At 43.2% G+C, this 22,165-nt stretch overlaps 1 protein-coding gene and 1 pseudogene across 1 annotated transcript in view; both read left to right on the forward strand.

Annotated features, from left to right (window-relative positions):
* The window catches only part of LOC146768882 (uncharacterized), a 51,536-nt gene that overhangs the window by 19,725 nt on the left and 9,646 nt on the right, over positions 1–22,165 (forward strand).
* On the forward strand, positions 14,008–15,021 carry LOC148003563 (reticulocalbin-1 pseudogene; annotated as a pseudogene).

Raw genomic sequence — 22,165 nt, forward strand, 5'->3', positions numbered from 1 at the left:
CTCCTTGCTGATGTAATTTCACACTGAAAGTAACTGTGCACCATTTGAATTGACCAATCATGTGTAACCTCGCGAATGCCCCTAACCTCTCCTATATAAACCCCCGAGTTTGGAGGCTCGGGGTCGATTCCTCTATCTCCTGTGTGAGATACGTGTCGACCCGGGATCCCACTAAGACCCGGGATCTTGTTAATTAAAGCTACCTCTTGCTGTTACATCAAGAATGGCTACTCGTGATTCCTGGGGGCACCACAGCCCGCGATCGGAGCGAGAGACGGGGCTCCCCATTTTGGGGTACGCTCTTTCAGTATCTTTGCTAGATGTCTTTGCACTGGGATCTCTCCACATTACTTAGATATCCTTGCTATGGGGTCATTACCCGTCACCTTGCCATTTCAATTTTGTGTTTCTTTTGGATGCTAACGCTGTTTGACATAAGATCCAAAGATGAACTTCCATACTGGGCTATGGTTTCAGACTTGATTTACAGCCAGGTGCCCCTCGGGTTGCTTCCTTTTGATCCTAGAGGTTGATTAATCTTTCCAGCAAGGCTTCCAGTACTTGATAGGATTGTGCTACATGCCATCAGAACAGAGTTATACAGAATTCATATGCTGGCCTTCCTCTGACAGTGCTTACCTTTGACAAGTCCTCAAACAGGGCAGCGCTTGCAGAAAAAAAAAAAAAAACCCTGCAGGCAATAAATCATATATGTGGGTCTACCCCTGGCTCCTTGAGAAATGACAGAGGAATATGGTCTTGGCTTACTGGTAGTCTTATCCCAAGACTAGGGAAGGGGACTCCAGAGAGCACTAAGCCTTCTCCTCATCCATCATAGTCTGTATAGCCTGTGGCTTTCATTTGGTCGGTGTGGTGACCTTAAAATGTACTAGGTATTTCTGCCATGTTATGTCTCTATACCTACACATGACCTCAGGTGTACAGTCACATTGGAAATATACAAAACCTTGCATCTGAATTGTAAAATTCAATGTGTGTTATATTTAAACTACCACAATAATTGAGTGGCCATTGCTATAGTAAATATTATTAGGGGGTTTCTACCCGACCGTAGATCATTTAGTTCCCAAATAAAAGACACAGAACTTTTAGATTTATAATAAGCTTTAAAGTACTAGAACTGGGCAGACATCAACCCTCTGTGCTATTTTTTCTGCTTCCCTGTCAATAACCCTGAGGTATTGCTTGCCATGCTCTGCCTGGGCCACTCCTGTTCTGAGAGGCTGGCCCTCATGGCAATACACTCACGATCCACCTACCCTGTGGGTTGGTGTCTCCTTCCTTCTCCTCCATGTCTTTTCCCTCTCCTTGTAGACCCTGCCTGAGCCCCCAGGCCCAGGTCAACTTTGCTCTGTCCCCTCTCTTCTTCCAAGCCCATGTTGTAGGGATTTTATTAACGAATCAGTGATAACTTAGGAGGCAAAAAAAAAAAAAAATCTAGTATACATGAAGGTCTCCTTGTTTGAAGCAACCAGACCTTAGGGTACAGAATTTAGCATTTGAATATACAGCAGCACAGACCAGCCCATTATAGGCCGATCTACTTTGTAGTTGGACTCAAAGCTTGGCTCTCACACCCGTTAAATGTTCAACCGTGGAGAAGTTATTTTACCTTTGTGTGACTCAATTCCCTTATCTGCACAGTGAGGATGATAATGAGTGTTTAACTCACAGAGTTGTCTTGGGGACTGATGAGTTAATATATCTAGTATTTAAACATTAAACACCATCTACTTTGCATAATTAATAAAAGTCTGTGGAAAGGGCAAAGTAATAAAGCCAGAAGAACATTTGATTTGGAAATGGGGCCATATAACTACCTCTAGTAACAAACTGAGAATCAGGGAATGGTGGAAGACTAAGGCCAGAGAATTGGGAAATCAAGGCCAGCCTGGGCTGCCTAATAAGATCCTATCTCAAAATATCAAGCCAAGTCATGTTCGTAGGAATAATAAATCAAGAAATAGCCATTGTAAAGAATTTACAAAAAGCAAAGCAGTGGAGCAGAGTGGATGCTGTGTGTCAAGTCCCTCTGCTGTCCATCTCTGGGACCAAGTATGCATCAGATCAGTGACGGGAATGGGGTACTGAGAGCCTGGAGCAAAGGGATGCTGGCTGCATGGCCACATTTGAACAGTGCTAAAGCAGGACTAAATGCTAAGAAAAAAAGCCATATGCAAAACATGTAAATTTTAATGTCCTCCAGAAAGACAACACCACAATAATTTTACTGTTTCTCAAGCTGCTTCTGTCACCAAACTTCTAATATTGGTAAGGATGTGAAAAACTCTTGTGATGCAAACCAGTTGTCAATAAGAAGAGCAACCACTGTCCTGACCAAGGTGACCTGGATGCTGTCAAATAGGCCGAGGCAGCCTGGACAGCCATCAGAGTATGTTTAACACACAGATATCTGTCATTTCAAAACGGGGAAAATGAAGCCTGACTTTTCCCCCCTTTTAGCAAAACCAAGAATACTAAAGCATTGAGGATTACAAATAAAAATATGCCAAGAAACTTCATAGAATATACATTTCTCTTGTGTGTGCTCCTGAGTGTGTGTGTTTTGTATGTGTTTTGTGTGTGTTTTATGTGTATGTGTGAGTGTGTGTGTATGTGTGCGTACTTGTGTGTGTGAGTGTCTGTGTGTCTGTGTGTGTATGTGTGTGAGTGTGTATGCAGGTGTGAGTGTGTGTGTATGTGTACTTGTGTGTGTGAGTGTCTGTGTGTCTGTGTGTGTATGTGTGTGAGTGTGTATGCAGGTGTGAGTGTGTGTGTATGTGTGTGAGTGTGTGTGTTTTGTGTGTGTGTGCGTGTGTGAGTGTGTGTATGAGTGTGTGTGTGTCTGTGTCTGTGTCTGTGTGCACTAATGCTTCAATTATCTGCTATGGTGAATACTGTCCCCAACTCAATTATGAAGGTTAGTATTAAGCTGTGAGTAGTATGTGGAGAGTGGTCACAAAGAATATTTAGGAGTCCTCTTCTGTTAAGTTGTCTGAGACTTCCAAATGCTGCATGATGTGAGTGGGCCTCACATCTCAGCACACTAACTATATTAAGTAAATTCCCGTGTGTTTTTCTTAAACATTTTTCTATGACAACCTTTAATAATTTTTTCTCCCATTCATTTTTGGGGGGGGGGGGGCGCAAGGGTCTTTGTTTTTTGTTTTTGTTTTGTTTTTTGGTTTTCTTTTTGTTTGTTTTTTTGTTTTTTGCTTATTTTAGGTCCACAGGATTTTCTGTAGCCTTGGAGGAAGTCCTAGACTTAGGACACTGGATCTGTACAGTTAAGGGAATTAACCAGTTCACTGAGCACATTTATTCTTTGTTTGGTTTCTGTTTTTCTTTTGAGATCTCACTGTGGGAGCAGAGGAAGCCCTGAGGAAGTACAGCCCTAAGGGGATGTGTGCTGTAAACATGATATGACCATGCCTTGGACCCAAAGCCCTTTATCCATGGGGAAAAGGCAAAGGCCCCCATGCCCCTTGAGGCTCAGAGACATGACAATGCCTTCTCAGGATGGTGTTGATAGTGTGTGCAGAAAAAGTCTACTCTACCTTTCTCCCTGGCCCCATCTGGATATTTACAGCCTGAAGACTGCCAGCTGCAGAGACTGCTCCTACTGAGATTAGCTAAATCTGCCCCTTGTCAGTTGCATATGCATAGTCTTCCCCTCCTTGTTTATCTGCATGTAATGCCCACCTCCTTGCTGCCCTGTGCAACAGCCCTGCTTCCTGGCCAGCTCTATACAATAAACATGCTGAGCTTCTGGGATGCTGCATTTTCTCCAGCCCACGGACCCAGCCTTCCCCATGTATGTGTGTCCAATGTCATTCTTCATTTCCTCCTCACCCCTGGTCAGGCCCAAGTACCTGAAGCCACACAAAGGACTTGGCAATCTAAGTCTGCTCCACTTTGAAGGAAGTACTTTCTAAACTGAAATCTAAAGCACACAGTGGGTTCAGCTCCCTCTCAAGTGTCTTTGGTGAGAGTTGGGGTGGGTGTGAGACCAGTTGCATTATGAGTATTGCAGAAGAGTAAAGGATTCACAGTTTGCTTTTGGTGAAGCTGAGCTCCCCAAGAGGCTATCATTGCCAACGTTTTCCCAAGTCACTTCTAGGTCAACTGACTCCTAGGTAAGTCTTTGGTTACACTGCTTCAGTTTTCTGTGGCTACACTGTCCAAATGGCACCCACTGGTCACACATGGCTATTTGAGATGAACTAAACTTAGAACTAAAATCTGCCTCTTTAGTCACAGCAGGCAAACCAGGAGGCAAACAGCCAGCCAGAAATCCATAGCCAGAAACACCGCAGATATAGAATATTTCTATCATCTAGAAATTTATCCTGGACAGCAGTGGTCTAGGTTCTTGGTGTCTGGTTTTTCCTTCAGGGAGAATTATTTGCCATACTAATATCAAAAGGTTTATTTTTAAAGCAACTTTACCAAAATATGACTTACTCACCTCGAAATTGATCCAGTTTAAGTCTACAATGTAATGTTTCCCCATAAATCTATCCGAGTTCGACGGTAGACCACGGAACAAAAGAAAGACAGTTTATGCAGTTATGTAAAAATGGTATGCATCAATATTGACCACTGCATAATTATACTGTACTACTTTTGATTTCTTCAAAATTCAGGCCTTTTATTGATAGTTTTACAAAAATACATTATCCTAGAGTTGAGAAAATATTATACAATATTTCATCTGGGCTTTTTATTTCATTGAGACTTTAATATTTTTGCATCTTTTGGTAGTATTGTTAGATTCTTTATAAGAGTTTTATTTTGTGGATTTTTTTGCCGATCTGGTCACCATTTGATGCCATTTCAATGTTCTCAGGATTTTGATGACAATAATACCACAATGATAAAGGGATACTCATTTTCTTGAGCCATTTACATATGTATATACACACATATGGGAAGTTATGTATACATATTTCTATGCTATACTGTGTAGAATACAATTCTATTATACGTCAACATATACAGTTTGCTCAATATGATTTCTGTGAATGTTATCAGTCATGGGGAAATAATAAGAGCCTGAATAAACATGGACAATATTTGCAGAATGCACATAAAATTGAAGATGGTATATAAGCAAAAGTGTGAAGTATATCACCTAGAGCTTTCATATCGAATGCACTTTAAAATTTTTAATAGATTAAAAAAATTTAAATCATCTTTACCCAGTTTCATGTTTTTTTTCACAATGTGTCTCCTGGATGATTTGAATTATATATGCTGCTCAAGATCCTTTTAACAACAGAAACCTAATGCCTTACATGTGTTTCTGATATTTCTATTCACTTGATCACTGTTCAAAAATTGTACCAAGTTGATAGCTGTAATTTTTTATCACTTTAAGAATGTAAATTTCATGTGTATGTATACACTTTTGATCCTAACTCTTTGGAGGCATAAGCAGGTGGATCTCTTTTTTGAGTCAACCTGGTCTACATAGAAAAACCCTATCTTAAAAAAAATCAATCAATAAATAAGCAAATAAAAAAAGAATTTAAAACACTTGAAATTAATATGAACACAACCACATCTTTAATAACAATTGATTTTTTATTGCAGATAATTCATATAGTCCATTCACAAAATGTTATATAGTGTCATATGGGAACTCAATTTCATCGTAAACAAACCTGCTTTTCTCTTTTCATTGGTTGCTCTTAGTTAACATTTTCATACACATATATAATTTATTGTGATTATTCTCTCCCCCCACATCGTCTCATCCCCTCCCCTATGACTTAAACTTATACAGTCTTCTAAATTTAAGCTTTCCAAGTTTAGGATTTCTCTTTTATTTATTATACATTCCTTTACTTTTCCATCTACATTTTATGATATCTTAATAAGAAACCCATTCTATCATTGGCATTATCTCAGTGTTTGGTAGGAGACATTCACATTCTTCAGTAGCTTCTCATCAGTGCAGGAAATGACATCGAGCTCTCTCTCTTTCTCTCTCTCTCTCTCTCTCTCTCTCTCTCTCTCTCTCTCTCTCTGTCTCTACTGGCACTGGCTCTCTGTCTCTGTCTCCCTCTCTGTCTTTCTCTGTCTCTCTGTCTCTCTGTCTCTTCTGTCTCTCTGTCTCTCTCTCCATCCCCTCCCCAATTGTTTTGTTTTCTAATATAAGGTCTCACACTTTAGTCTAGCCTTGAACTCAAGGCAATCCACCTACCTCAGCCTTGTGAGTGTTGGGATTCCAGGCATACACCATCTTGCCCAGTGAATTTTGTGACTCTCGTACATCCCTTTAGTATTTCTGAATTATTTTTAATATTGCTGTGACCCTTTTCTAGCTTCTAGATGTAGATACATTAACTGATTAGAAGGTTTTATTTTTAAAGATTTATTTATTTATGTACATGAGCACTCTGTTTGCGAGTGTGCCTGCATGTCAGAAGAGAGCTTCAGACAGAAGAGGGCATTGGATCCCACTACAGATAGTTGTCGGTCACCATGTAGTTGCTGGGAATTGAACTTGGGAGCAATGGAGAAGCAGCACTCTTAACCACCAAGCCATCTCTCCAACCTGATAAAAAAGATTTTAAATTTCATTCTTTTCGTGTTTGTTTGCATCTTTCTTCTTGAGAACACTGTGATGGAATGTCCAAATGGTAATTAGTGGCGGTTGGTAGAAGGAGCCATATGTGTGATGCCACCATATGTGTGAGGGGCTGGCAACAAGGTGCAGACCCAAGACCATGGCCCCTTGCCCTGAGGCTTGCCTGCTGGATGTGGGCTCTCAGCCCCATCAGGATGCCTTCAGGTGAGGACAGCAGGTGGTGACTTGTGCCCTGCTGAGCCAGCCTAGGAGAGTGGCAACCACAATCGCCATGCCCAAGCCTCCAGCCTGGGGCACCTGGAAGCTCCAGCTGTGATGGCCACGGGTTGGTCAAGGTGGGCCTGGAGGCCTGAAGAAGCCGCCCCGGCCTCCGCGGGCCCTGAGAGGGGACTGATGCGCCTGGTTGTAGGCATGAGCTCCGCAACACGCGCTTCCCGGTGTCGCGCCTCCCCGTGTTGCCTGCACCTTGGAGTGGGCACACGTGTCCTTCCCACCCCGCCCTTCAACCGCGCCCCAGCCGGGCCTCAGGGCACGCGGAGCTCGTGGGTGAGCGCGGGGCCTGAGGGGACGGGGCGCGCGCATTGTATTTGGCGCCCGCAGCAGCGCGTGTGCCTGGGCGAGTTTTCCTTCCCCGGGTGCCAGCAGCCGGGGCGCCGCCGTCCAAGCTGACTCCTCTCTCTCCCTCTCCGACCCCGGCAGGACCCAGAGGTTATTCTGCCTGCACGATGTCCTCCTTCCTGGAGATGAGCTCTTCGCAGGCGCAACATCGCGAGCAAAAAGAGAAAGAAAAAAAGAAAAGAAAAAGCAGAAGAAGCGGACAGGGAAGGGGGCCTTAGCGGCGTTGGGGGTCACCTCGGCCACGGGAGGGCGCGCTATGACAGCGGCGGGGTTTCCAACAGAGACTACAGCCTCACAGTGTCCAAGGAAGAAGCCCAGGCCAGCCCTGCCAGGGGACCTTGAGGCCTGTAGCTCGCGGGGACCCCTAGCCCGACCTCCGGTCTGGTCCCCAAAGACAGCAAGCAGCAAGCAGGGCCGGCTGCAGCCCCAGAGCAGCAAAATCAAGGTAGGTAGGAGACCCGCGTCCCTCCTTGGGCTGCTTCTGCTCCCGCCCCCCCACCCCCCCCACCTGGTCCCCCTGTCCTGGGAAAGCAGTGGCAAAAGGAGGCAATGCAAAGTGAGTCCATTGGGTAGGGGAAAGGAGGGTTCAGGGATGTATGGAGAGCTGAAGCAGGGATTGGAAAGCCCATGGCATTGGGAAAGAATGGAGAGGTGCTCTGGAGTGTGCATGAGAGCTGTGCTCTGACATCCCCAAGCAACTTGGGGCTGTCACACCTCTCCAGATGACTTGGAATTAAATGACCTGTACCTGCCAGGGCAGGACGGGCCTTTCAGAGGCAGCTTAGCCTGATGGCACACTCCCTGTAATGTTTATAATGTATGTTAAAGGCCTGGGATCGAGGAAAATATTTTCTAAAAACCTCAGGCAATGAATTATTATTTAATAGATTTCTTCTGATCTACTTTGTAATTGGTTGCCCCTTGCAAGAGATTGTATTTGGAGGATGTAAAATACCCTCCTTCAATTACTCGAAGAAAGGGAACATAAACAGAGATTTCCTCTTTTTTAGCCTCCAAAGCTCTGAGAGATTACAGTTCTGCATAATTTAATTCTTTACTGCCTGCTATGAGCAGGCCTCCAGATCAGCAAGTTCCTTTGGAATAGTTTTGCTTGTTTTTGTTTATTTTCCATGGTGCTGATTAGAAAGCCATGAATTGTTTTGTGAATTTTAAATTTCAAGAGGTGACACCCAGAGTTTATGGTGGTTTCCTTCAAATATTGCAGTGTAGCACAGCATAAAAAATACTTCTTGTGACAAGAAGTGGAAAAAGAAAGTTGATGAGCTAAGAAAAGTAGAGCCTTGAGCCAGATCAACCATTTGGCTTCCTCAAATATGGAGCAAGCATGGAATGTGGCTTTTTCAGAATCGAGGGGGTTTTTAGGATTGGGCAGTGAATGCTGTCTGGGGCTAACGCGTCCCTTTTGTGGCTGACAACACTTAGGAGAAGGTTAGAATGTGCCAACAGCACAGAGTGGGCATTGGTGGTGTTTGAACTCAGAAGTGCTCAGGAACTGTGAAAGTTTCTCTGTTATCACCCTGGAGCCATCTAGTGAAATAGACCACTGTGATGGTGTTTAAGAGGCCATTGTGAGGGCTGCAGAGATGGCTCAGTGGGTAAGAGCACCAAGTGTTCTTCCAGAGGTCCTGAGTTCAAATGCCCGTGACCATATGGTGGCTTACAACCATCTGTAAGGAATACTGATGCCCTCTTCTGGTGTGTCTGAAGACAGCTGCATTGTCTGACATATAAATAAATAAATCTTACAAACGATTGTCATCTACTGCAGTTTCTATGTGGACAGGGCACAGTTAAAGGGCTTAAAGATCAAGTACATTGTCTGTCTTTAAAGATCAAGTGTATCACCTAACTTTTAAACCAAGAAATATAGTGTCTTTTTTGCTGCTTGTGTAGCTTTTAGTGATGTATCTTTTCTTCTAGTACGTCGTTTGTTTCCATAATAGTTGTTTTCAAGTATATATGATTATTGCTCCTATTTGCAGAGCTATTCAATATTTTCATTGGTTAAATATTTGTGGTGAATTTACATTGTGCTATCAGTAAAATGCTATGTGAAAATTTTAGAGAATATACCGGTTTGGGTAATTTTAATAACCTTTGCCCTCAAGTGGTGGCCTGTTTTCACATTGAAAAGACTGGAATTCATTACCATCCATAGCAGGATTGATAGGGAAGCACAATGGACAGCAACAGTGTTGTTCCCTTTGACAGTAGTGGGAGCCAAGAAAGAAGTGTGACTTGCTTTTTGTGATTTACTAAATCAAGACTCAGTATCATTACTATAGAAGCCCATGGAAAAAATGATGAAGTTTTCAGAAATCACCAGTTGAAGAAATGGTGGTTTTGCTTATATTGAATTCTGAGTTTCAAAGTTATGTTTCATTTTTCTTTATTCCTTAATGAGGCTTTTTATTAAGTTTTTTATTCACCATTACACACTTAGATGCACAGTGCTAGGATCTTGTAGGTGCTCATTAAATCAGTGACCATCGGGGAGGAGGTGTGATAAGAAAGTATGTATTTTCTGTAAGTTCTGTTGGTTTTGGGAACAGGTGGTTTTAGGTTTACCACCATAGTTTGGTAATTGGTCCCACATAAGAGAACTTGACAGAACCCCCTTTCTGGCCATTATGTTCAACTTATTTTTCTCTTAATCATTCTTGAAAATCATGGAAGTAGTGTGGAAAATTGATTGTACCTGCAGTATAGCAAAAAAGGCCAGTCTAGATAGGAAGCAGTTATGTTTCTCCATGAGCTGATGTATTAAAACATCTAGATTTTAGGAATTTGGTGTTGTGTTTTCAAAACATATCTTACAGCATACAGATAACATCGTGATAGAATAAAGGAATCTTTTGATTTAGCACCAAATTCCCTAAAGCAATGACTACTGCACAGCTCTCTTGGCCATATGAATAGCCGAAATTATATTTCACTCTTTTAAAGAAATAATGAAAGCACTTAAGGTTAAAGCAGAGCCCATGGGAAAAGTTTGCTGTGGTGTTTCTCTTTGGTTCCTTGTGCTCTTTCTAGAGAATGACTTTAAGAAGTCAGGGCGGTCAGGTGGTCAGTGTGGTCAGGCAGTCATGAGCAGATGGTTAAGCGATGTGCTAGGGCCACATAGGCCAGTGAGCCCAGCTGAGAGGAAGAGTCTAACCAGTGAGCCTAACTGAATAGCAGAGGCTAGCCACTGAGCCTGAATGAAGAGCTGAGGCTAGCCAGTGAGCCAGGCTGAAGAGCACAGGCTAGCCAGTGAGCCTGACTGAAGAGCAGAGGCTAGCCAGTGAACATGACTGAAGAGCACAGGATAGCCAGTGAGCCTGACTGAAGAGCAGAGGCTAGCCAGTGAGCCTAACTGAATAGCAGAGGCTAGCCAGTGAGCATGACTGAAGAGCAGAGGGTAGCCAGTGAGCCTGATTGAGGAGCAGAGGCTAGCCAGTGAGCCTGACTGAAGAGCAGAGTCTAGCCAGTGAGCCTGACTGAAGAGCAGAGGCTAGTCAGTGAGCCTAACTGAAGAGCAGAGGCTAGCCAGTGAACCTGACTGAAGAGCAGAGGCTAGCCAGTGAGGCTGACTGAAGAACAGAGGCTAGCCAGTGAGCCTGACTGAAGAGCAGAGGCTAGTCAGTGAGCCAGTCTGAAGAGCACAGTCTAGGCAGTGAGCCAGGCTGAAGAGCAGAGGCTAGCCAGTGAGCCTGACTGAAGAGCAGAGGCTAGCCAGTGAGCCTGACTGAAGAGCAGAGGCTAGTCAGTGAGCCTAACTGAAGAGCAGAGGCTAGCCAGTGAACCTGACTGAAGAGCAGAGGCTAGCCAGTGAGGCTGACTGAAGAACAGAGGCTAGCCAGTGAGCCTGACTGAAGAGCAGAGGCTAGTCAGTGAGCCAGTCTGAAGAGCACAGGCTAGCCAGTGAGCCAGGCTGAAGAGCAAAGGCTAGCCAGTGAGCCTGACTGAAGAGCAGAGGCTAGCCAGTGAGCCTGACTGAAGAGTAGAGTCTAGCCAGTGAGCCAGGCTGAAGAGCAGAGGCTAGCCAGTGAGCCTGACTGAAGACAAGAGGCTACCAGTGAGCCAGGCTGAAGAGCACAGGCTAGCCAGTGATCCTGACTGTAGAGCAGAGGCTAGCCAGTGAACCTGACTGAAGAGCACAGGCTAGCCAGTGAGCCTGACTGAAGAGCAGAGGCTAGCCAGTGAGCCTGACTGAAGAGCAGAGGCTAGCCAGTGAGCCTGACTGAAGAGCAGAGGCTAGCCAGTGAGCCAGGCTGAAGAGCACAGGCTAGCCAGTGAGCCTGACTGAAGAGCAGAGGCTAGCCAGTGAACCTGACTGAAGAGCACAGGATAGCCAGTGAGCCTGACTGAAGAGCAGAGGCTAGCCAGTGAGCCTAACTGAATAGCAGAGGCTAGCCAGTGAGCATGACTGAAGAGCAGAGGGTAGCCAGTAAGCCTGACTGAAGAGCAGAGGCTAGCCAGTGAGCCTAGCTGAAGAGCAGAGGCTAGCCAGTGAGCCTGACTGAAGAGCAGAGGCTAGTCAGTGAGCCCGGCTGAAGAGCACAGTCTAGGCAGTGAGCCAGGCTGAAGAGCAGAGGCTAGCCAGTGAGTCTGACTGAAGAGCAGAGGCTAGCCAGTGAGCCTGACTGAAGAGCAGAGCCTAGTCAGTGAGCCTAACTGAAGAGAAGAGGCTAGCCAGTGAGCCTGACTCAAGAGCAGAGGCTAGCCAGTGAGCCTGACTCAAGAGCAGTGGCTAGCCAGTGAGGTTAACTGAAGAACAGAGGCTAGCCAGTGAGCCTGACTGAAGAGCAGAGGCTAGGCAGTGAGCCAGGCTGAAGAGCACAGGCTAGCCAGTGAGCCAGGCTGAAGAGCAAAGGCTAGCCAGTGAGCCTGACTGAAGAGCAGAGGGTAGCCAGTGAGCCTGACTGAAGAGCACAGGCTAGCCAGTGTGCCTGACTGAAGAGCACAGGCTAGCCAGTGAGCCTGACTGAAGAGCAGAGGCTAGCCAGTAAGCCTGACTGAAGAGCAGAGGCTAGCCAGTGAGCCTAGCTGAAGAGCAGAGGCTAGCCAGTGAGCCTGACTGAAGAGCAGAGGCTAGTAAGTGAGCCCGGCTGAAGAGCACAGTCTAGGCAGTGAGCCAGGCTGAAGAGCAGAGGCTAGCCAGTGAGTCTGACTGAAGAGCAGAGGCTAGCCAGTGAGCCTGACTGAAGAGCAGAGGCTAGTCAGTGAGCCTATCTGAAGAGCAGAGGCTAGCCATTGAACCTGACTGAAGAGCAGAGGCTAGCCAGTGAGGCTGACTGAAGAACAGAGGCTAGCCAGTGAGTCTGACTGAAGAGCAGAGGCTAGTCAGTGAGCCAGTCTGAAGAGCACAGGCTAGCCAGTGAGCCAGGCTGAAGGCTGAAGAGCAGTGATTTTAACCTTTATTTATAAGTTCTTCAATTTTCCTAAAAGACAAATGTTTGCATCCATAAAGATTGACTTAAAAGGTTCTCCTTGCTCTCTTCTTCTTATCTCCTTTCCTCTTGCTCTTATGATACAATAATTTCCTTACTCTCAATGCCTTACTCTCAACGCTATGCCTTTACTTCTAAGTTCTTCTTGAGTTCTGTTCTCTTCAGTTCAGTTCTGTCTAAAAAGCTTTCTGTCTCTTTGTCCTCAGCATTTGTATATCTTTCTGAACACAGCATCACATGGTGAAAAGTTCACCACAAGTTTGCACAGGAATTCAAATCATAAGTTGGATAATCAGTTTACGACAGAGAATGTTTACATGCACATCCATGAAGAGTAATCATCAGGATAAACTATCACGATCTGTCACTGGCTCTGCATGTTCATGGAGAGTTAAAAGCTGTAATTTTTATGATGAAAAGAATAAGTGAAATTACCTATAGGCAAATCCAGTCAATTATTTATGTTCAGTCCTTGCACCTATAGTAAATCATTAGTTCTCTTTTTATGAACTTTGGTTAATTGGTTTATACCCTCTTAGCATGGGCTCTAATTTGTAGATGCCTGCTTGGTATTGCAGAAGCAATTCACTCATGAAACTTTAAGAAGGAAGAGTTCTCAATGCAATTTTGATTAACAGAGAAAACTTAATAGCTGTCCCATTATAAAGGAGCTTAAAATTTCTAATCTAATTTTAGGAATTCTTATAGAACCATCATAAGAATTAAGAAATCATCTATTTGTCCGTACATCATCACGCCAAGACAATACATCTTCGTTGCTCTGTGGTGATCTGCTCAAAAGGGTGGGGTAAAGAGCATGACAAATACAGAGGCAGATACTTGCAGCCAACCATTTAGCTGAGATCAGGGTCCCCAATGGGGGAGTAAGAGAAAGGATTGAGGGAGCTGAAGGGGTTTACAGCCCCATAAGAAAAACAGTAAGAAACACCCATAGCTCCCAGGGCTGAAACCACCATCCAAAGAGTACACATGGACAGACCCATGGCTATAGCTGCATATGTAGAAGAGGATGGCCTTCTTGGGCACAAATGGGAGGAGATGCCCTTGGTCTTGTAAAGGCTTGATGCCCCAGTGTAGGGAAAACCAGAACAGGGAGGCAGGTAGGCCTGGGTGTTTGGGTGGGTGTGGTAACACCCTCACAGTAGAAGGGGGAGGGGGTCTTATAAGGGGTTTTGTGGAAACCAGGAAAACGGATAACGTTTGAAATGTAACAAAAGCCCTCTCTGGGGAAGGGACAGCGGATAAGGTGCTCTGAGCCCCTACTTCCCTGCTGCCTCCCTTTGATCTCGACTGTGGTGCATGGTGTCAGCCTGGGACTCTCCATGGGCTGTTGCTGGCACTGGTCCTGGCGTTCATGCCAAGAGCATGATGAGCAAGGAGCACATGGTTTGTCCTGATTCAGAGCAGGGCCAGTGGCCACCAGAGAATAAGCACAGCTTCCTGTACGATCATGAGGTCTTCCTGGGCAAGGAGGACTCCAAGACCTTTGATAGCTAATCCTGGATGAGAGCAGGAGAAGTTGGGGAAAATTGTTGATCCAATTGACAGTGATGAAGGCAGCCTTGTTACTACTGAGGATCTGAAAGTTTGGATCAAACAGGTACAGAAAAGATACATCAACCAAAATGTGGCTAAACTCTGGAAGGATTATGATAGGGACATAGATGAAAAATCTCCTGGGAAGAATACCAGCAGGCTACCTATGGCTACTTCCTGGGAAACCTTGCTGAATTCCAAGATAGCTCTGATCATCACAACTTTAAAAAGTTGCCTCCACGAGATGAGAGGAGGTTTAAGGCCTTGACGGTGACCTGACAGCTACTCAGTACGGGTTCATTGCTTTTCTGCACTAAGAGGATTTAGAACATATGAAGGAGATTGTAGTTCTGGAAACGCTGGAGAATATCGACAAGAACGGGGATGGTTTTGTGGACTAGGATGAGTACATTGTGGATATCTTTTTCTCACGAGGACAATTGCCCTGAGACCGACTGGGTTTTGTCTGGGGAGCAGTTCAATGATTTCCCAGATCTGAACAAGGATGGGAAACTGGATTAGGATGAGATTCACCATTGGATCCTCCCTCAGGACTATGACCATGCACAGGCTGAGGCCCAGCATCTGGTGTATGAATCAGATAAAAACAAGGATGAGATGCTGACCAAGGAGGAGATTCTACACAACTGGACCATGTTTGTGGGAAGCCATTCCACCAATTACAGGGAAGATCTTACCAAAAATCATGATGATCTTGAAAGAAACTCATCCTCATGTGGCCAACAGTCACATGCTTTCTACAGATATTCTGGGTGATTGCTATATTTGTCAAGTATATAGCAGTTGTGTCCCTAAACAATAAGAAACCTTTCTAAAGCTCAAAAACATCATACATTGCAACACAAACAATAAGAGTAGGAGATTTAAACATGCCACTTTCATCAATGGACAGATCAGGGAAACAGAAATTAAACAGAGACACAGAAAGACTAACAGGTTATGAAACAAATGGATTTAACATATATTTATAGAACACTCCACCCTAAAACCAAAGGATATACCTTCTTCTCAGCATCCCATTGTACCTTCTCCAAAATTGACCATATAATCGTTCACAAAACAGGCCTCAACAGATACAGGAAGGTAGAAATAATCCCATGCCTCGTATCAAAAAACCACGGACTAAGGCTGCTGATCAATAACAACAAATAGGACAGAAAGCCCACATATACATGGAAGTTGAAGTCAATGACAACTTGGTCATTGGAGATATAAGAAAGAAATTAAAGACTTCTTAGAATTTAATGAAAATGAAGATACAACATACCCAAACTTATGGGACACAATAAAAACAGCGTTAAGAGGAAAACTCATAGCTCTGAGTGCCTGCAAAAAGAAACAAGAGAGAGCATATGTCAGCAGCTTGACAGCACACCTAAAAGCTCTAGAAAAAATTAAATAAACCCTAAAGGAGTAGAAGGCAGGAAATAATCAAACTCAGGGCTGAAATCAAACAAGAAGAAACAAAACCGAGTATCAAAAGAATCAGCAAACCCAGGAGCTGGTTCTTTGAGAAAATCAACGAGATACATAAACGCTTAGCCATATTAACCAGAGTTCACAGAGAGTGTATCCAAAATAATAAAATCAGAAATAAAAGGGAGACATAACAACAAAATCTGAAGAAATTAAAAAGATCATCAGATCCTACTACAAAAACATATATTTAACAAAACTGGAAAATGTGAAGTAAATGGACAATTTTTTATACAGATACCAGGTACCACAGTTAAATCAGGAACAAATAAACCATCGAAACAACCCCATAACTCATAAAGACATAGAAACTGCTATTAAACATCTCCCATCCAAAAGAACCCTGGACTACATGGATTTAGTGCAGAATTCTATCAGACCTTCATAGAAGACTTCATACCAATACTGTCCAAACTATTCCTCAAAATAGAAACAGACAGAGCACTACCAAACTCCTTCTATGAAGCCACAATTACTCTTATACCTAGACCACACAAAGATACAACAAAGACAGAGAAATTCAGACCTATTTTATTTATGAATATTGATCAAAAATGCTCAATAAAATTCTTGCAAACTGAATCCAAGAACACATCCAAACAATCATCCATCATGGTCAAGTAGGCCTCATGGCAAGGATGCCGGGATGATTTAATATACGGAAGTCCATCAATGAAATTCATCATATAAACAAAGTCAATACCACATGATCATTTCATTAGATGCTGAGAAATCATTTGACAAAATTCATTACCCTTTCATTAATAAAGTCCTGGAAAGATCAGGAATTGAAGGCCTGAATCTAAATATAGGAAAATGCAAAATACATCAAACCTGTACCTAACATCAAACTAAACTTAGAATATTGAAGGAATCCCACTAAAATCAGGGACTAGACAAGGCTACCCACTCTTTCCCTACTTAAGTACAATATGGTACTTAACGTCCTAGCCATAGCAATCAAACAATGAAAGTAGGTCAAAGGGAAAAAATTAGAAGGGATGAAGTCAAAACACTAATATTTGAAGATGATATGATAGTCTACTTAAGCAACACCAAAATTCTACCAGAGACCTACTTAACCTGATCAACAACTTCAGCAAACTGTCCAAGTATAAAATTAACCCAAACAATTCAGTAGTCTTCCTCTACTCAAAGGGTAAACAGGCTGAGAAAGAAATTAGGGAAATGACACCCTTCACAATAGTCCCAAATAATATAAAATAACTTGCTGTTACTTGAACCAAGCAAGTAAAAATATCTGTATGACAAGAACTTCAAATCTCTGAAGAAATGGAAGAAGGTCTCAGAAGATGGAAAGATCTCCCATGCTCATAGATTGGCAGGATGAATATGGTAAAAAATGACCATTTTGCCAAAGGCAATCTACAGATTCAATGCCATCACCATCAGTATTCCTACTCAATTCTTTATAAAGGTAGAAAGTACAGTTTGCCATCATTCGGTATACCATAAAACCCAGGATAGCAAAAACTATACTCAACAATAAAAGAACTTCTGGGGGAATCACCATCTCTGACCTCAAGCAGTATTACAGAGCAATAGTTTGTATGGTATTGGCATATAGACAGGCAGCTCAGGGGAACATGATTGAAGACACAGAAAAGAACCCACACACCTATGGTCATTTGATCTTTGACAAAGGAGGTAAAACATCCAATGGAAGAAAGATAGTATTTTTAACAAATGGTGCTGATTCAACTGGAGGTCAACATGTAGAAGAATGCAAGTTGACCCATTCTTATTACCCTGGACAAAGCTTAAGTCCAAGTGGATCAAGGACCTCCACATCAAACCAGATACACTAAAAGTAATGGATAAAAAGTAGGGAAGAGTCTCGAAGACATGAGCACTAAGGAAAATTTCCTGAACAAAATACCAATGGCTTATGCTTTAAGATCAAGAATCGACAAATGGGACCTCATAAAACTGAAAAGCTTCTGTAAGGCAAAGGACAGTATCATTAGGACAAAAAGGCAACCCACAGATTGGGAAAAAATCTTTACCAATCCTGCATCTGATGGAGGGCTTATATCCAAAGTATACACAAAACAGAAGAAGTTAGAGTACTGAGAGCCAAACACCCCTGTTAATAAATGGGGTTCGGAGCTAAAGAAAACATTCTCAGCTGAGAAATATAGAATAGCTGAAAAGCACCTAAAGAAATGCTCAACATCCTTAGTCATCAGAGAAATGCAAATCAAAACAACCCTAAGAATCCACCTCACACCAGTCAGGATGTCTAAGATCAAAACATCAGGTGACAACAGATGCTGGCGAGGATGTGGAGAAAGAGGAACACTCGTCCATTGTTGCTGGGATTGCAAACTGGTACAAGAACTCTGGAAATCAGTCTGAACGTTCCTGGAAAATTGGACATTGCACTACCTGAGCACACAGCTATACCTGTCCTGGGCATATACCCAAAAGATACTCCAACATAAAACAAACACATATGATCCACTATGTTCATAGCAGCCTTATTCATAATAGCCAGAAGCTGGAATGAACCCAGATGCCCTTCAACAGAGAAATTTATTCGAAAAATGTGGTACATCTGCACAATGGAGTACCACTCAGCTATCAAAAACAATGACTACGTTCAATTCATAGGCAAATGGAAAGAACTAGAAAATATCATCCACAGTGAGGTAATCCAATCACAGAAAAACACACTTGGTATGCTGTTGGGAGCGATGGCCTTGAAGCCCTCCATTATTGATGTTATTATTATGGTTAGAATTAAGTATGACGGGGTTCATGGAAAATCCCCAGCCAGCTGCAGAAGACTAATACAAAAGAGCTGGTCAAGATGAATAATCATATGATAACGTGTGACGTTAAGATACCCAATGTCATGACCTGTAACCTTTCTGAAAAACCAACATCCTGCTGACTAATAGATATTACAAACCTGTGACCTTTCTGACAACCTGTCAACATCAGCCGATTCCCTGACCACATGAATATTGTGTCCTTGGCGTGGGTAAATGTTTCTTACTTCTATCCTCTCTCTGTTACCCTTTTTATGGTACAAATTCAGCCTTGGGGAAAAATAAAATTGTCGCCTTGATCAGACTCTTGTCATGGAGTCCTTCTTCACATCTCTTGTCCCTCATTCTCTTCCAGATACTCAGCACCCCTTGTTGACAGTATGCACTCATTGATAAGTGGATATTGACCAAAACCTCGAATTACCCAAGATGCAATCTACAGATCTCAGGAAACTCAAGAAGAAGGATGACCAAAGTGCATATGCTCCCACTCCTTCTTAAAATGGGGAACAAAAATATCCATAGGAGGGGATATGGAGGCCAAATCTAAAGCAGAGACTGAAGGAACAGCCATTCAGAGTCTGCCCCACATGTGGCCCATATGTATACAGCCACCAAAACTAGGTAAGATTGATGAAGCTAAAAAGTGCTTACTGAAAGGGACCGGATATACATCTCCCCTGAGAGACACATCCAGAGCATGTCAAATAAAGAGGTCAGTGCTGGCAGTAAACTGCTGAACTGAGAACAGGACGCAGGAAGTCAGAAGAAGGAATTAGAAGAAGGATTCAAAGAGCTGAAGGACTTGCAACCCCATAAGAACAGCAATGCCAACCAAATAAACCACTAGCAAAAGACTATACATGGACTGACCCAGGGGTCCAACTGCATATGTAGGAGAGAATATCCTTGTTGGGGCACCTGTGGAAGGGGAAGCCCTTGTTCTTAACAAGGTTTGACCCTGGGTGCAGGGAAATGTCCGGGAAGGGGTTTCTAAGTGGCATGGATTGGGGGACCATATATATGGGAGAGGGCACGGCAGGGGGGCTTATGGACCAAAAGCTGGGAAAGGGAATAACATTTGAATAAAACATATATATCTATTAAAAAAAACTGAAATTTAAAAAAATTATACTAATACCAAAAAATAATCAAAAAATGTGAATAAAAAAAATTTTAGATCCACACCCGCGGATCCCGGCCCGCAGCAGCTCTCTGCTCCCAAACCCCGTGGGAGAGAGACCTCACCGCCTGATCAGGTGGGCACTCCTGAGGCTGCAGAGCGGAGGAGACCACCAACACTGCCCACCCCTGCCCACATCCCTGGCCCAAGAGGCAACTGTATAAGGCCTCTGGGTTCCCGTAGGGGAGGGCCCAGGAGCGGCAGGACCCCTGCGCCTGAGACACTGCCGGAACCTGAAGGAAACAGACCGGATAAACAGTTCTCTGCACCCAAATCCCGTGGGAGGGAGAGCTAAACCTTCAGAGAGGCGGACACGCCTGGGAAACCAGAAGAGACTGCACTCTGTGCACATCCAGACGCCAGAGGAAAACACCAAACGCCATCTGGAACCCTGGTGCACGGAGGCTCCCGGAAAGAGTGGCGCAGATCTTCCCGGTTGCTGCAGCCGCGGAGAGGACTTAGGCAGTACCTCACGAGCAAACTTGAGCCTTTGAACCGCAGGTAGGACCAACTTTTCCCCTGCAAGAAACCTGCCTGGTGAACTCAGGACACACAGAGGCAAAATTCCTGTAGGACCGGGCACTTCCTGTGTTTCAGAGCTGTTTTTAATGATGTTGCTCAGAATGTTTTCTTTCCAGATGATGATTGAGAAGCTAATTTAAAAAAAAATGGTGCCAGGTACCACAAGAGTAACAGAACTGTGCTGTTTTCTCGGGTTTTGTTTTTTTTACTTTTTTTTTTTTTAATGGAGTGTGCTGGATGTCTCTACAGTTTTGTTCAGATGACTGCAGAACCTGGAAAAGCTGTTGCTGCTGTTGATGCATAACACACTGCTATTATTGGTCTTTTTATATAAATATAAATATATATATATATATATATACAGATATATAATTTGAATTTTTTGAAACTTTACCTTTGCTGTCAACTTTCGAAAAAAGTATCCCCGTTTACTGTGTTGAGTTGGCACTGTACAGAAATTAACAGCCATATTGGTCTAGAAATGTTGAACTTAAGTTTTTTCCATTTGTACAGGGGTAACACACTGTATTAAATATGTAAGGTCTTATATACGTGGGTTTGATTACAAAAACTAATAAAGTATTCTCTAAATTAAAAAAAAATTTTAGGTTTTGGAAAAAGATGAATGCCAGGTATTTGAAAAACTGTATGACGATCGTAAACACTTTAATATACTTGAGAAATTTTTTACATGTTAATGAACTGCATCTTTTTTTTAAATAGTGAATGGAAATCCAGTCCCTTCCTGTCTGTGAGTCTAGGGATCCAGATGTAGTGGAATTCATTATTTGTTGAGTCCTGAACCTTTGAGCCTGCTTCTAACACAGCTCATGCCAAGGAAACTAGGCCAAGGTGATATCTAAGCCATTGACCAAACTATCTGGACTAACAATCACACGTGAAATTCCACCTTGTAAATGGGACGAGAGGAATAAAAGATACCTTTAAGGATTTAAAAAACATGAAATGTACCCAAAAATATCCAATAAAAAAGTTTAAAATAAAAATAACTTAGGAAATACAAAATACTGGGGTGCCATTCCACAATCATGATGTGTTTCTTCTTTGATAGCTTACAGGTTAATTTACTTCTCTATAACTGTTTTCTTATTTCAAAGTAAGTAATGGCATCATCTCTGGAGTGATGGTGAGAACAAAAGCTTTGCCTAACTTGAATAATCGATCCCTCCCGAGCATGTGCTTAACATTCTAAGCACAGGGAAATTTCCTGAGGGGATTAAAGAACAAAATCCAAACATAAAACAGGAACAACAAGGATGTAAAAACATTCTGCATGCTGGGTATGAAGGCGTGTTGCAACTTTAATCAGCTTTGTAGGTATTTCTACTAATCCCACAAAGAAACAAAAATCCTATCACAGTCCTAGCAGTTGCATCCAACAAAGAGAGAGCTGTGAGGTATGCCTGCTGCTTCTTTCCCCAGATACCCCTGGGCCTCAGGCCTGCACCCAGTGAGCTGGACCAAGAGCAGCCAGGTTGAAATTCCTGCTGCCATGCCAGGATTCTGCAGGAACATTTCCCTTTGACAACAAGGAACCTGTGTGGAGTAGACCTCTTGGTGAGTCTTCAAGGACTTTATGTGTCCTATTCTACAGGGAGAAGCCCTGCCAGGTCTTTGGCAAGGACAGCCAGTTGTTTGGGTAAGTCTCTGGTCCTGTGGCAGAGGGCGAGGAATGGCAGAAAGAATGGCAGCTCCACTGAGAGCAAAGGCTACCCCTTCTAGGCCTATGACCTCCTAATTAATTTATCTTCTCACCCGATGCCCTATTCACATTTTCTTACTATCATACAACTGTGATCTTGATGAGCAGCTGGGCTCTTGTTTTCTTAATCAGTTCTTTGTTGTCACAGACGTTTTTAACTTACTCCAGCCCCTGAGACTTATTCATACCTTCTGTATGCAG

This window comes from Rattus norvegicus, chromosome 9, assembly GCF_021556685.1.
Source record: "Rattus norvegicus strain SHRSP/BbbUtx chromosome 9, alternate assembly SHRSP_T2T, whole genome shotgun sequence".
NCBI lineage: Eukaryota > Metazoa > Chordata > Mammalia > Rodentia > Muridae > Rattus > Rattus norvegicus.